Source organism: Carcharhinus amblyrhynchos, chromosome 11 (assembly GCF_965287045.1).
Source record: "Carcharhinus amblyrhynchos chromosome 11, sCarAmb.v2.hapA, whole genome shotgun sequence".
NCBI lineage: Eukaryota > Metazoa > Chordata > Chondrichthyes > Carcharhiniformes > Carcharhinidae > Carcharhinus > Carcharhinus amblyrhynchos.
In genome coordinates, this window is record NC_137334.1 from 28,045,889 (window position 1) to 28,059,249 (window position 13,361).

Genomic DNA, 13,361 nt, shown 5'->3' on the forward strand with positions numbered 1-13,361 from the left:
TCTGGCTGCTGGTGAAAGCTGCAGTGTTTGGGGAGGGGGGGGGGGGGGGAAGGGGACGGAAGAGTCGATAGCAGCTTTCAGTCAGGAGAAGCTGTGGGGCCGGCAGGCAGCTCTGAATGGGGAGGGAGGGGGGGGGGCGTCCCTGTCTAAATGACGTACAGGAATCCCGCCCAGAACTGCCCCCCCCCCCCTTCCTCCCTTGTCGGGAAGCGGGGATGTGGAGAGGAGGTGGATGGGCTGCTGGTTACAGGGTGAGAGGAGCTCCCCTTCCCGGAGGTGTGACCCGGGCTGCTGTCACTGGGGCCCCGCACTGACTGCGAAACATGCTGCAGCGGAAACAGGAGGCGGGCTGAGGAAACCTTCCACATCAAACCCCGCTGACTCTGGCCGAAAACTGGTGTTGCCCGCAATAGCCTGGGAATTGTATTTTAAAAAAAATCGAGCAAAGAACAGGAGGAGCGTTAGAATTAAGAGAGAGAGAGGGAGAGAGAGGGAAAAACACCCAGACATATAAGCCCCAGTTTGCTGTCTGCGGGGAGAGGGAGTGAACAGCAGGCAGGGGGTTACTGAAGACGGAATCGATCCTTCATCTTTCCCTGACACTGCTGGATTTAGAAAAGCTTCTCCCCTGTGGTAAGTCACTGATCTGTTCAACTCTCTGAATTGCTGCAGGATCTGGGCTTCCTGTGACCCCGGGGGGGGGGGAAATGTTTTTGAGATTGTTTTCCTCCCCCCGCCCAGGCCTGGAATTGGAGACTGCAGAAAAACTTCAACAGATTCCCTCCTGAGAGGGGCCGGCATTCTGCAGATCCACAAGCTGCAATGACCAAACATGTGTGTACATGTTTTATAAACCATATTGTATGTTGATGAATATATGTAGCCTTTTATTTATTGGCGAGTTTTGGGGATGGAGGGTGTTTCTGTTGCAGGAGCTTTATGAAAGCAGACATTGCTGAGGTTTAATATGCAGTGATAGTTGGACCGTATACCTGTCCTCAGACACTAATGAGACTTTGAGCTGGAGTCTGTCAGCCCATGACGGGCTCCGCCTTCCCCTTCTTCTTTCAGCGCGCTGAATCCAGGCCATGTGAGGAGCCGCCGCTGCGACATTGGTTTGTAGCCATCCCGCAGCGGCTCCGTCATATCACCTCACCACTTTAGAAAATGTTTTCATCCCAAGTGTCGCAATTCTCGCCAGTTTGGAGAAAACTGTGAAAAGATGGGATGCGCGTCGAGGAGGTAAAAGCTCGCCGGTCTAATTGTTAAATATTCCAATGGTTTTATCCGACCCAAAGCTTCCTCCTGTAATCGTTGGACGCCGTATACACCAAATAACGGCATTATGATTTAGTGGTTAAAGTTCTCCCTGGGTTAGTTGGGGCATTGCTGCTTTATTTCCAGCATTTTCCTTTAAGCACCAAAGGTAAACGGTTCCTTCTGCTTCTCTGGAGCTGTCTGCAAACTTTGACCTGGTGGACCACGTTATCCTCTAACACCTCTCCTGCCCTGCAGCTGTAGTCTCCTGGTTTTCATCATAGCAAGACAACAACTAGCAATGGCTTCACTTCCTGCTATTACAACTTTACCTCTTATCCCCCTCCAATTTCTAACTTACTTGTTACCTCAGAGATGAAGAGAAATTACTTCTCTCAAAGGGTGGTGAATCTGTGGAATTCACCACCCGGAGTGCTGTAGGTGCTGGGGTGTTGAGTGCATTTGAGGAGGTAGACGTTTTTTAATTAGTAATGGGTTGAAGGATGATGGAGAACGGCTGAGAAAGTGGAGTTAAGGCCAAGATTGGACCAATCACAGTTGTATTGAACGGCAGAGTTCAAGGGACTAAAAGGCTTATTCCTGCTTTTAGTTCTTGTGCTCCCTTGGTGACTTCATCCAAAAACACATCAGTTTTCACACGTAAGTGACAATACTCAACTCTTCCTCTTATCGCCTTTCTCAACACCCCCACTGTTTCTGAATTTTCAGATTGCTTTAGTTCTGGAAGAGCAAACATTTCCAGCAGTTGAATATTGGGAAGACTGAAGCCATTGTCTGCAGGCCCTTTTGCAGACTGTTCTCCAGCTACCAGTTCCAACCCTCTTCTTAACAGCAGTCTGAGTTTGCACCGGATGCTTCAACCTTCATCTCGTATTTGATTTCAAGGTGAGCATCCAACCACGTAACCATGCCATCACTAAGACCACCTGTATCCAATATTCTAATGTTTCCCAAATCCATTCCTGTCTTAGCTCATTTGCTGCTGAAACTCCCATCACCAGATTCCATCTCTACCTCAGCTGTTGCTGTCATATGCTGTTGAAATCCATGTGCCAGGTTTTACACACACATACTGAGAATCAGCTATTTTGCTTTGCGTGGACTTAGACTCCCAGGCAGTCTAATTTAAAAAGAACCCTGAATATCAGAAGTCACAGAGAGAGAGAGAATAGAGATTCCTGCAGAGTCAGAGACGTGAAATGCTGTTGCTGTGGTGTGCTGAGGGAAAGGGTTTATTTATCTGTTGGTGAGCCAGACAGATTGCAAGTGAGACGACATTCTCGGGCTGAAAAGATGAAACCCGTAGAAATGTAACAACACTGGAAGGAACACTGAGGAAGGAACCTCTGGAGCAAACCTTGCTGCTGGAAGTCAGCTCAGGAATTCCCAAATCTTTTTTGATAAACTCTAGATGTTATGACTCAGCAAAATGCAGAGAGGGGAAACTGTTGGAAACTGGGAGCAACTTTTCCAGCCTCTACAGGAAACTGTCTGTCATGAGATTGTGCTGTAAACTATAACTGCGGCTTGAGATTTGTGTATTAAAACACTTGTAAGGAATTATTTTTCTGTAGTTGACCTACTTAATGTTTAACCATGTTGATTTTAGTTTGTTTGCTACAATAAAAGTCTTCAAATATGAGACCTTCTGCGATTCCTTTTCACTGGGAGTTCTGTCCACTGATGCTGCCTGACCTGCTGAATATTTACAGCACATTTGTGATGTTCAGTGAACAAAAACATTGCCCCTTTTAAGGGTAACAGAATACACAAATGGTCTAACCAAAGTAAAACAACAATATTTGCATTTACATAGCACTCTTACTATAATAAAACGTCCTAAAGCACTTCATGGCAGTGCTATAAAGCAAAGCTTGACACTAAGCTACATTAGAAGATATTACAGGTGATTACCAAAGAGCGTTTAAAGGAGGAAAGAGGTAGAGAAGAAGAGGGATTTTGATTGGGAATTCCTGAGTTTAGGATCTTGGTGGCTGAAGGTACAGGCGTCAGTGGTGGAGCAATTTAGGATTGGAGATGCTCAAGAATCCGTATATCTCAGCGGGTTGTGGGACTGGAAGAAATTAGGAGTTAAGGGGCATAAAGGCTATGAAACAATCTGAAAACAAGAATGAGAATTCTGAAAATTGAAGCATTGTTAAATTGGAAGCCAGTGGTAATAGTACAGTGATTGGTGAAGGAAACTTGGTGGAAGACAGAACATGAAGTATAGGGATGTTTGTGGAGCCTTATCCTCTCATTAGCTGTTCAATTGTTATGAATGCATGGGCTTATAAAATGGTTATGTTTTGGAACATCTCTTCTAACATAAGGTAAATAGGATAAGCTGGAAAAAAGAGAGATGTTGTAGCAGAGGTTTGGATGATCTTGATTTTTGCAGAGAGTAGAATGTGGAAGATTGGCCAGGAATTAGTAGTTAACGCTTGTGATAACAACAGTTTGCGCTGGAGGTTCCTTCCTTAGCCATGCCAAGATGATTCTTCCAGTGATAATTTTCCATGGGTTTCATCTCTACAGCTCGAGAATATCTTCTCACTTGCATTCTATCTGGTTGCCAACGGATAAATAAACCTTTTTCCCTCAGCAGACCACAACAACAACATTTCATGTTTCTGACTGTCCCTGGGAATCTCTCTTCTCTCACTCTGTGAGTCTTTATGTTCAGTGTTTTTTAAAAATTAGATTGCCTGGGAGTTTAAGTCCACGCAAAGCAAAAATAGCTGGTTCTTGGTATTTATGTGTAAAACTTGGCATGTGGATTTCAATAGCATATGACCCGGCCCTCCTGTCCTCACAGTAAACATCACCAAGCTTGTTATTATGCAGAGTCCAACACAACATATCTCCCTTTTCCAGGTTATCCTGTTTATCTTATGTTAGAAGAGATGTTCTAAAACATAACCATTTTATAAACCCATTACATTCATAATGATTGAACAACTAATGCGCGGGTTAAGGCTCCACAAACATCCCTACCCTTCATGCTGAGGAGGCCTTGAAGGTTCATGTGAAGGATAAGGCTGAAGTATTGGAACCCTCTTCAGTGTCATGTGGATGATACATCTCAGCCTCATTCTAGCATCTCCACCATCACAAATGGCAGTCTTCAGCCAACTGGAATCACTCCATGATATTGAGGCTATGGATACACAGGCTCCAGTACAACAATATGCAAAATTGGCCAGATATATCCTGCGCACAAAAAAAGGATGGATTCAATCTGGCTAATTAGCACTCCATCCATTTACTCTCATCACCAGCAAAATGACAGACGGTGTAACTGATGCTATCAAGTGGCACTAACTCAGTCATAATCTGCTCTCTGTTGCTCAGTTTGAGTACAAAATATGTAAAACTCCTAACTCTACTTCTACATAAATGTCAACACATGTTTATTTTTCCTCCCATGCAGTCCAGTGTCCCAGCTGTCCCCTATTTACATCTTGAATGGCACAAATCAATAAAATAAACACAAATGACAGTGAGGTAAGAGCCCCTGGTGGGGCACTGTACCTAAAATATAATATGAAAAGGAAACTTAATAAATCAAACCATAGTGTTGTTCCTGGGGGTGATGGTTGCAACCCAGCCCCTGTGGAGCCCATTTCATCTTTGGACACCATGTGATCCCTGTCTGAGGCTACACAGCCACAAACATAGCTGCAGTAGAGGAGAAGGTGGTTGGATTGGAAGACTCCCTTGACAGTCTGTCTGGACCTGTTAATGGCCAATTTAGCCAGGTTCAGGAGCAGATTTAATGAATATTGTGTCCTCAATTAAATATCCAGTCAATGCCTTCCACTTGAATTTGGCTTAATCTTAATTTATGCAATTAATATTTGCTGGCCTTGCCTGCAACACTCATGAATATGAAGAATATTACAGTAGTGCTGTTGAATAGAGGAAGATAAGCCAGGATTTCAGTCTGTTCCTGCTTTTTGTTTAGTGACTGACCCCCTGCAAGAATGTGTGTCCATGTCAGTTAATGGTTCTGCTGTGATGCCATTTAAGAACATAAGAAATAGGAGCAGGAGTAGGCCATCTAGCCCCTCAAGCCTGCCCCGCCATTCAATAAGATCATGGCTGATCTGTGTGAATGTGTTCCACATTCCTGCCCTCTCCCCATAACCCTTAATCCCCTCTCTTATCAAAAACCCATCAACCCGCGTCTTAAACATATTTAGCGAGGTAGCCTCCACCACTTCAACGGGCAGAGAATTCCAGAGATTCACCACCCTTTGAGTGAAGAAGTTCCTCCTCAACTCCGTTCTAAACCACCCCCCCTTTATCTTGAGGCTGTGCCCCCTAGTCCTACTGTCCTTTCTGAGCGGGAAGAATCTCTCCGCCTCTATCCTATCCATCCCATTATAGTTGTGCTAGTCCCTTTGTTGTCATTGATTTTATCTAATTACTATATTCCAGCAAAAGTTAGTGTCTTCATGACTGGCATGAAGAAGAAAAATATGTAAACAGGGGAGTGAGATTACTGCAGCAAAAGAAACAATAAAATCATTAAACAAAAACTTCATTTGATGGAGAACAGCAGACAAGAAATGCTCTGATTTACATATCTCCTGTTAGACCTCAGAATTTTGCAAGCAAATCCCAAGAAAATTAATTGTGCATATTTGAAAAAAATTGCAAAATGACATTGCTCAAAAGGTTAGTGAACTGTCAGGTTGTATGATTCACTAGTACGTTTCAAATTAATTGCTTTGTTTGACGATAATGGGCTAGATATTTAACATTTGTTTTAACATTTAGTGACCTTGTGTGATGCATTAGTTGACCATCAACTTACTTGGCAAATGCCAGTTCGGTACAGATCCAGAAGTTGGTTAGCATTCCTTTATTATTGATTCAAAGACCAAGCAATGAGACATGATTAATGTAACTCAGTGAGTGCGGCATGTTCTTCATGTTGTTGACTGAAATTGGTATTCCAACTCTTTTATCCTTGATTTCTGTGATCTTCTCTAAATGGTGGCCATGTTTTTACTGACATCTTGTAATTGTTCATTTTATAGCTTTTAATATTGTGATGTTTGGGAAAAGCAAGTCCCCCTCCGGGACTTGAGCATAAACATAGAGGCTGGCACACTAAAAGATCTTATGGTGCTATTTCACAGAAGAGCAAGGGAGTTATTCTCTGTGTCCTCATCAATATTTACCCCTCAATCAATGTCACAAAAACGGGTTATCTGGTCATTATCAGACAGCGTTTGTGGGAATTTGCTGTACACAAATTGGCTGCCATGATTCCTACAGTACCGGTGACAGGACTTCAAAAGTACTTCGCTCAGTGATTTGAGATGTCCATTGGTTGTGAAACATGCTATATAAGTGCATGTCTTACCTGTATTTTTAAGATTTCTATTATTGATCTTGCTGAATTGGCATGTTTATTTAAAAATAAATATGTACACACGCAAATGCTGATGCAATTTTGGTCCAGTAACGTACCATTAACTGCAGCGGGAGAAAGTCAGTTACAGGACACTGTGGCACAGTGGTTAGCACTGCTGCCTGGCAGCGTCAAAGACCTGGATTCGATTCCAGTCTTGGGTGACTGTGGAATTTGCATGGTCTCATTGTGGCTGTGTGGGTTTCCTCCCAAAGCTGTGCAGGTTAGATTGATTGATTGGTCATGCTAAATTGTTCCTTAGTGCGTCAAGATGTGTAAGTTAGGGGGAACTATTGGGGGAATACGTGGGGTTACAGGGATAGGGTCTGGATAAGATGCATTTTCAGAGAGTCGACATAGAATCAATGGTCCGAATAGCCTCCTTCTCTATTATATGTTTCTCTTGTACATGGTACTCCGTTTTGCCAGCATTGGCTGTGTGCATGTAGATTTTTATGTTTCTTAAGTAAATTGATCTGAGATGGCCAAGTGTCCAAGTCTTAAGTTAAAAAGCTAAAAATATACTTTGCGATGTGACTACCCCATTTTCGTTTTGGAGAGTTTCCTAATCTTGAAAGACCTGAAGAGTTCAATTATTTGTGACATCTGCAGCAAAGTCTATTTCTGAACATTCTTAAGGGCCGGATGATTTTCCGAAGTGTTAGAATTTGTTTCCTATGAATTGGAGAATGTTAGCTTGATTTGCATTGAATAATTTGATGTAACCTGTGTATAGGTTTCAAGACTGGATGGCATCCAGATTCGAAAAGCGAATTGCGTGGAGGGTGTGGAAAGTCTGCAGAGAGATCTGGATAGGCTGAGTGAGAGGGTGAGGACTTGGCAGATGGAATATAACGTTAGTAAATGTGAGGTTATCCACTTTGGTAGAAATAATAGTAGGAGGGATTGTTATTTAAAGGGTGAAAAGCTGCAGCATGCTACTGTGCAGAGGGATCCGGGGGTCCTTTGTGCACGAATCACAAAAACGCAGTCTGCAGGTGCAGCAGGTGATCAAGAAGGCGAATGGGATGCTGGCCTTTATAGCGAGGGGGATAGAATATAAAAGGAGGGAGGTCTTGCTGCAACTGTACAGGGTACTGGTGAGGCCGCAACTGGAGTAGTGTGTGCAATTTTGATCCCCATATTTGCGAAAGGATATATTGGCCTTGGAGGGAGTGCAGAGAAGCTTCACCAGGCTGATACCAGATAGCACACTTCTTCCTGTATGTTGCGCACAAAATAACAAACTGATTAAAAAATGTCATTTATTTTAACACACATTCATTGTGTGCTAAAATTTATAAATTGCCATGATCAAATATCAATCATGAATTTAAAAGTGAGTGCAATAAATTGGATTTCAGCCATTGTGAAGATAATTGGTACTTGCTAACTTGATGGACCCTCACTCTGCTTCTGACCTATTCCTGTACCTATTACTAATTTCAGAAAGCTAAATGCTACAGATTACAAATAAAAACAGGAAAGCTGGAAGACATTTTAACAAAGCACATTGAAGAGCATATTGCATACTGATACAGTCCAGCTGTGTATGTTAAACACAACATTCTCAGGAGGTATATTTGCAGTCTAATTGTGTTACATTTCTGAAGTAATTTGACATGCTTCAGGTCAGAGTTGAATGTCGGATGGGAGAAGCGCTCCTGGATAAAAGTGCACAAGGTCATTCTGTGTCTTCAGAGGATTGGGGATTGGGCTGATTTTTCCGTGGACCAGTAGAGATGTATACTGTCAATGACAGCAGGCCACTCCTCTCACTGCAGGGGTTTCTTTTGTTCAGGCACCTATTGTATAGAGCTCCAGGAACAATGGAATCCTGATTGCTTGATCTTCCAGTTCAAGGTGAAATTCATTAAAAAAAAGACTTGTATTTGTAATCTAGGAAACAAGACAACCAATTTGCAAACAGCAATGTGATCGTGAGAGGCTTATGGTTATGCACCATTAAGAATGTTGCCAGCTGTGGCTCAGAAGTGGTATTATTTGCCTCTGAGAAAATTGTGGGTTCAAGCCTCATCCTAGTGAAACTTAAACTACACCAACACTTCAGTGCAGCACTGAGCACCTTTTTGTCCCCTCAGGTAGCCATTAAAATGCTATGGCATTCTAAGACAAACAGCAGAGTCCTGACCATTATTTGTCTCTCAACCGACAGCACACGAACAGGTAACCCGCTCAAATGCAAGTCTTTTTTTTAATGAATTTCACCTTGAACTGGAAGATCAAGCAATCAGGATTCCATTGTTCCTGGAGCTCTACAAAATAGGTGCCCGAACAAAATAAACTCCTGCAGTGAGAGGACTGGCCTGCTGTCATTGACAATATACATCTCTACTGGTCCACAGAAAAATCAGCCCAATCCCCAACTCACGCTCTCTTTCACATTTGTGTATTCTCCCGTGCTTTCATGTTTGCACTCTGTTGCACACATGTATTCTCTCTTATTCTTTCCCTTCACTCTGCATGAGTGACAACACAGAAGCTTTGAGTGAGTGACATTTTATGCGATTGCAAAAGACAGTCCTTGTGAATTACTGTGTTGCCCTAAGCTCCCAGTTAACTGCAGACCATGGTACAATATCACTGATGTGAAGATGCTGGCGTTGGACTGGGGTAAAACAGAATGAAATCCCACAACACAAGCTTAAAGTAGGTGTTGTGGGATTGCTTTCTACAGTATCACTTGTGCAGTTCAAACACAGCTGCCAAACCCTTACAACATTCTGGAAGTCGTTACTGATTTGTGATTTAACAATAGCCTCCATGTTTTCCTCTCAAACATTGTGTTACACCAGTAATTCACCCTGGCACACTCAATTAGAGGTGTCTCCACAACAGCCATTTTGAATATATTGCAACAATGTTTGCCTAATTTTATCCGTTACTTTAATTTTATCAATTCCTGAATACCAGTAGCATAAGGAGCATCAATAACACCAGAAAAAATTGGAGAACAGCAGAAAGTTTAGAGAAGACATTTTGAAACATTTGATGTGAAGTATTTATAATTTAATAGTAGGCATCATATTGTAATAAACATTTGGACTGAACTTTCAAGGTACTAAAGAACAAAGAAAAGTGCAGCATAGGATTAGGCCCTTCGGCCCACCAAGCTTTTGCCGATTATGATGCCCTATTTAAACTAACAAACCTTCTGCCTTTATTCAGACCGTATCCCTCTATTTCCTCCCTATTCATGTACCCATCCAGATACTCTTAAATGTTGCTAATATGCCTCCCTCCAGCAGTTCTTTTGGCAGCATGTTCCCACCAGTCTTTGTGTGAAAAACATCCCCTGCACATCTCCCTTAAACTTTCCCCCTCTTAGGAATTGGCCCTGTTCAATGGGGCTAAAAATTTGGGGCAAGCCTGCCTCTGTGTGGCTGGGAAATTGCTGATTGGGCCAATAGTTGGTTTAGGGCAAGACTACACCCACCTGGGAATAATTCCTGCTTCTGTGAGCTGCTAGCCAGCTTGAGAAGTGCCACCTGGAGTCATGGTCACTGCAGGGATTGCAGCTAGTTCCCTATGAAGAACATCTTTGGAGCCGGATATCAGTGTGAGTGGGGTATTTCTGTGGGGCCAATCTGACTAGATCCAGTGAGGTGGGTTGGAGATTGGAAGGATGGGAAGGAGTGGGGAGTAATATGGCAGGGACTTGTTGAGCATACAGAACTTGAACATGAGGGAAGGCTTGTAACAAGGTCACTAGGGTTCACCGTAGGCACCACATAAGGACCTCAATTGGCCCAAGAATTGAAAGTAACCCTGAGCAGTTGCGAGCAAGTTCACATTACAGGGATTAGGAACTGTGATGCACTTTGTTTACCTGTGGAAGGAAAGACAGGCTATAAAAATTTAGGATTAAAACTGTATTAGTGTGGGAGACATAGGCTTCACTTTATGGGGCGTATTGGGGTTAGAGGGAGCAAGTCTGTTGGGACAGGCTTCACTTGAACCATGCTGCGATGTGTCCGGGCAGATTGAATAACTAGGGCTATGGCTGTGACTTTAAACTAAATGGTTGTGGGAAAAGCTCAAGGGAGGGGAAATTTAGAAATTTATAGGAAAAGAATAATGCAAAATATAGGATGCTCTCTTCCATATATTCCACATCTTTTCACCGCGTTTCATTACCTGCCCTCCGCTTTCCAATTCATTTCCAACTCCCTTCATACACTGCTGCTCCCTGCTGTAATCTCCATCACTCCCTCTGCGCTCTCCCGCTTTGCTGTCCTCTTTGCCTCTTCCATTCAAGCAGGAGGGAGCAGTGCAGGGAGATGGACAGCACAGGAGGCGGATGGCTGGAGTGGATCTCAGTGACAGAGAATTCGGGCTGAGAAAGCAGGAGAGAGCAGCAGAGTGAGATCAGTATGGGAGGCAGACAGTAGGGGGTGGAAGGAAGAGGTACAGTGAAGGAATTGGGAGGGAACAGCAAAGGGATGAGGACAACCTGATTGGAGGGAGTGGATGAGGGAAAATGGGCGGGAGTGGCAGAGAAAACGGGAGGGAGAGGCAAGGGGTGTGGGGGAAGCAGGGGAGGGAGGTAGTCATAATGGGTTGGAAAGAGCTGAAAAGGGAGTGAAGGGAAACTGGTGGGAGTGAGGACATTTTTATGTACTTTCTCTCTTGATTTGGTCTGTGCCATTTTTGATACAGGCAGTTATCTGGGACATCACTGTTAATGGCATTACAAATATTGCAATGTCATGTGCTACAGCACATAGCGTACACAAAAAGTTAATGTGGAGGGACAGCAAATAATTATGAAGGGTGAGAAAGGAGAGGGAGAGTTTCGAGCACTGCACGTGAAACAATGTATACTACTCAAGACTGTGTGATTTAGTATTTTCTAATTTGAATTTATGTAGTATTTCTCTTATATTTAAGGATTTATTTTATTTTGCAAGTTATTCCAGTTAGAATGCACATTTCTGCTCATGTATTGATCAGTATTTCAACTTGTACATTAGTTTTCTAAGCAAGAAATATCCAAAGGAACCTAACTCTGATTTCAGCATTGATTTCTGTAGAAACGCATGATTCACTTAAAATCATTTCACTTGAAGTCTCAATTCTCGGGAAAACAATCAACTTTAAGTGAGGACTGGACTCATTGGAATTTAAAAACACGAGAAGTGAATGTATTGAAATATATACAGTGCTGAGGAGGGTTGACAGGGTAGATACTATAATGAGTTTCCCCTCCTGAGGCAATCTAGAATGAGCAGTCACAGTTCAGAAGAAGAATTCTTCCATTTAACATGGAGATGAGGAGGAATTTATTTTCTGAGGGTTGTTGATCTTTGGAATACTGTACTTCATAAAGCAATGGAGGCTGGGTTATTAATTTATTCAGGGGTGGGATAGACCGATTCTTGAACTATAAGGAGTCAAACATTATGGGAGCAGGTAGGTTAATGGAGTTGAAGTCTTGATCTGATCAGCCATGATCTTTTTGAATGGTAGGGCAAATTTGAGGTGACATCTGGCTTACTCCTCTTCCTATCTCTCATGTTCTTGGGAATCGTGACTGCAAATCTGCAAGCAAGCTCTTACAAACAGCAAGATAATAAATGACCAAATAATCACAGTGTGATAAATATTGAGGGATAAATATTGGCCAGGCCATTTGGGAGAACTCCCCACTCACTCTTTGATTTGGTGAGATGACATCTACCTGAGAGGACAGATGTTGTATTGGTTAAACATATCGCCTAAAAAGACAGCACATGCAACAGTGCAGCATACCCTCAGTAAGCAATGGAAGGCCAGCATAAGTTTTGTTCTCAAGTTTCTGGAGTGGGTCCTGAATTCTCAACTTTCTGATTCAGGCAGGGTTACTAATAACTGAACACATTTTGCAGATTCTCCTTTAGGGTAATCAAGTGACCTCCTAACCTCATAAAATTTGGTTATGTAAAAGCTTATTTACAAATTTAAAATGGAAAAGGAGGAAAAGATTGCATGTAGTTGGCCTTCCTCATTGAATTGCAATTCTTGATACTTCATTACAGCCCATAGCTTGATAGTGTGGTTGGAGCTGGAAAGTATGATAAAATAATGGTTGCAGCCTCAGATGATATTAACTCTAAAATATTGGTTAGTTAAATGAAGGAGAATTGCAACAATAGTTTCAGAGTCAAATGCATCAACATCAGAGTGCAGAACTAAAATGAAAAATGATTGCCAAGGAAGTAATTTACAGCAAGCGGGCTGTCAGAATATTAGGAAATAATAAATGACTTTCATTTTTATAGTGCCCTTTGCAATTTCAGCATGTACCAAAGAATGTCACAGCCAGTGAATATTTTCCAGTTACAATCAGTGTTGTGATGTAGGGAATCATTGTTAGCCATCATTGTTAGTGACATCATCTCCTCTGGAGATTTCGCTTTATGGCTTCCAACCTCATACACCCTAAGCCCTAGCAGCTCACTTTTGTCTCTTGCCCAAGATCCACAAACCAGATTGCTAAGGGTAGACTTAATATTCCCCACTGAACTAACTTATTTCCTTCCTTGATTATACGTTTTTCTCCCCCCAGCTTTTCCCACGTCTTGTCTATTTACCTTCACCAGTACTGGTAAGATTTGTTCATATTGGTAAGATGTTAAGTCATTTAAGATTTATTAGT

General features: G+C 42.5%; 1 protein-coding gene across 1 annotated transcript in view; it reads left to right on the forward strand.

Annotated features, from left to right (window-relative positions):
* The first annotated feature begins 482 nt into the window (after positions 1 to 482).
* Positions 483 to 13,361, forward strand: part of hecw2b (HECT, C2 and WW domain containing E3 ubiquitin protein ligase 2b) — a 366,692-nt gene continuing 353,813 nt past the window's right edge. Inside the window, exon 1 of the mRNA XM_080198794.1 lies at positions 483 to 633. The gene's annotated coding sequence lies outside the window, so the exon portion shown is untranslated. The remainder of the gene's footprint in view (positions 634 to 13,361) is intronic.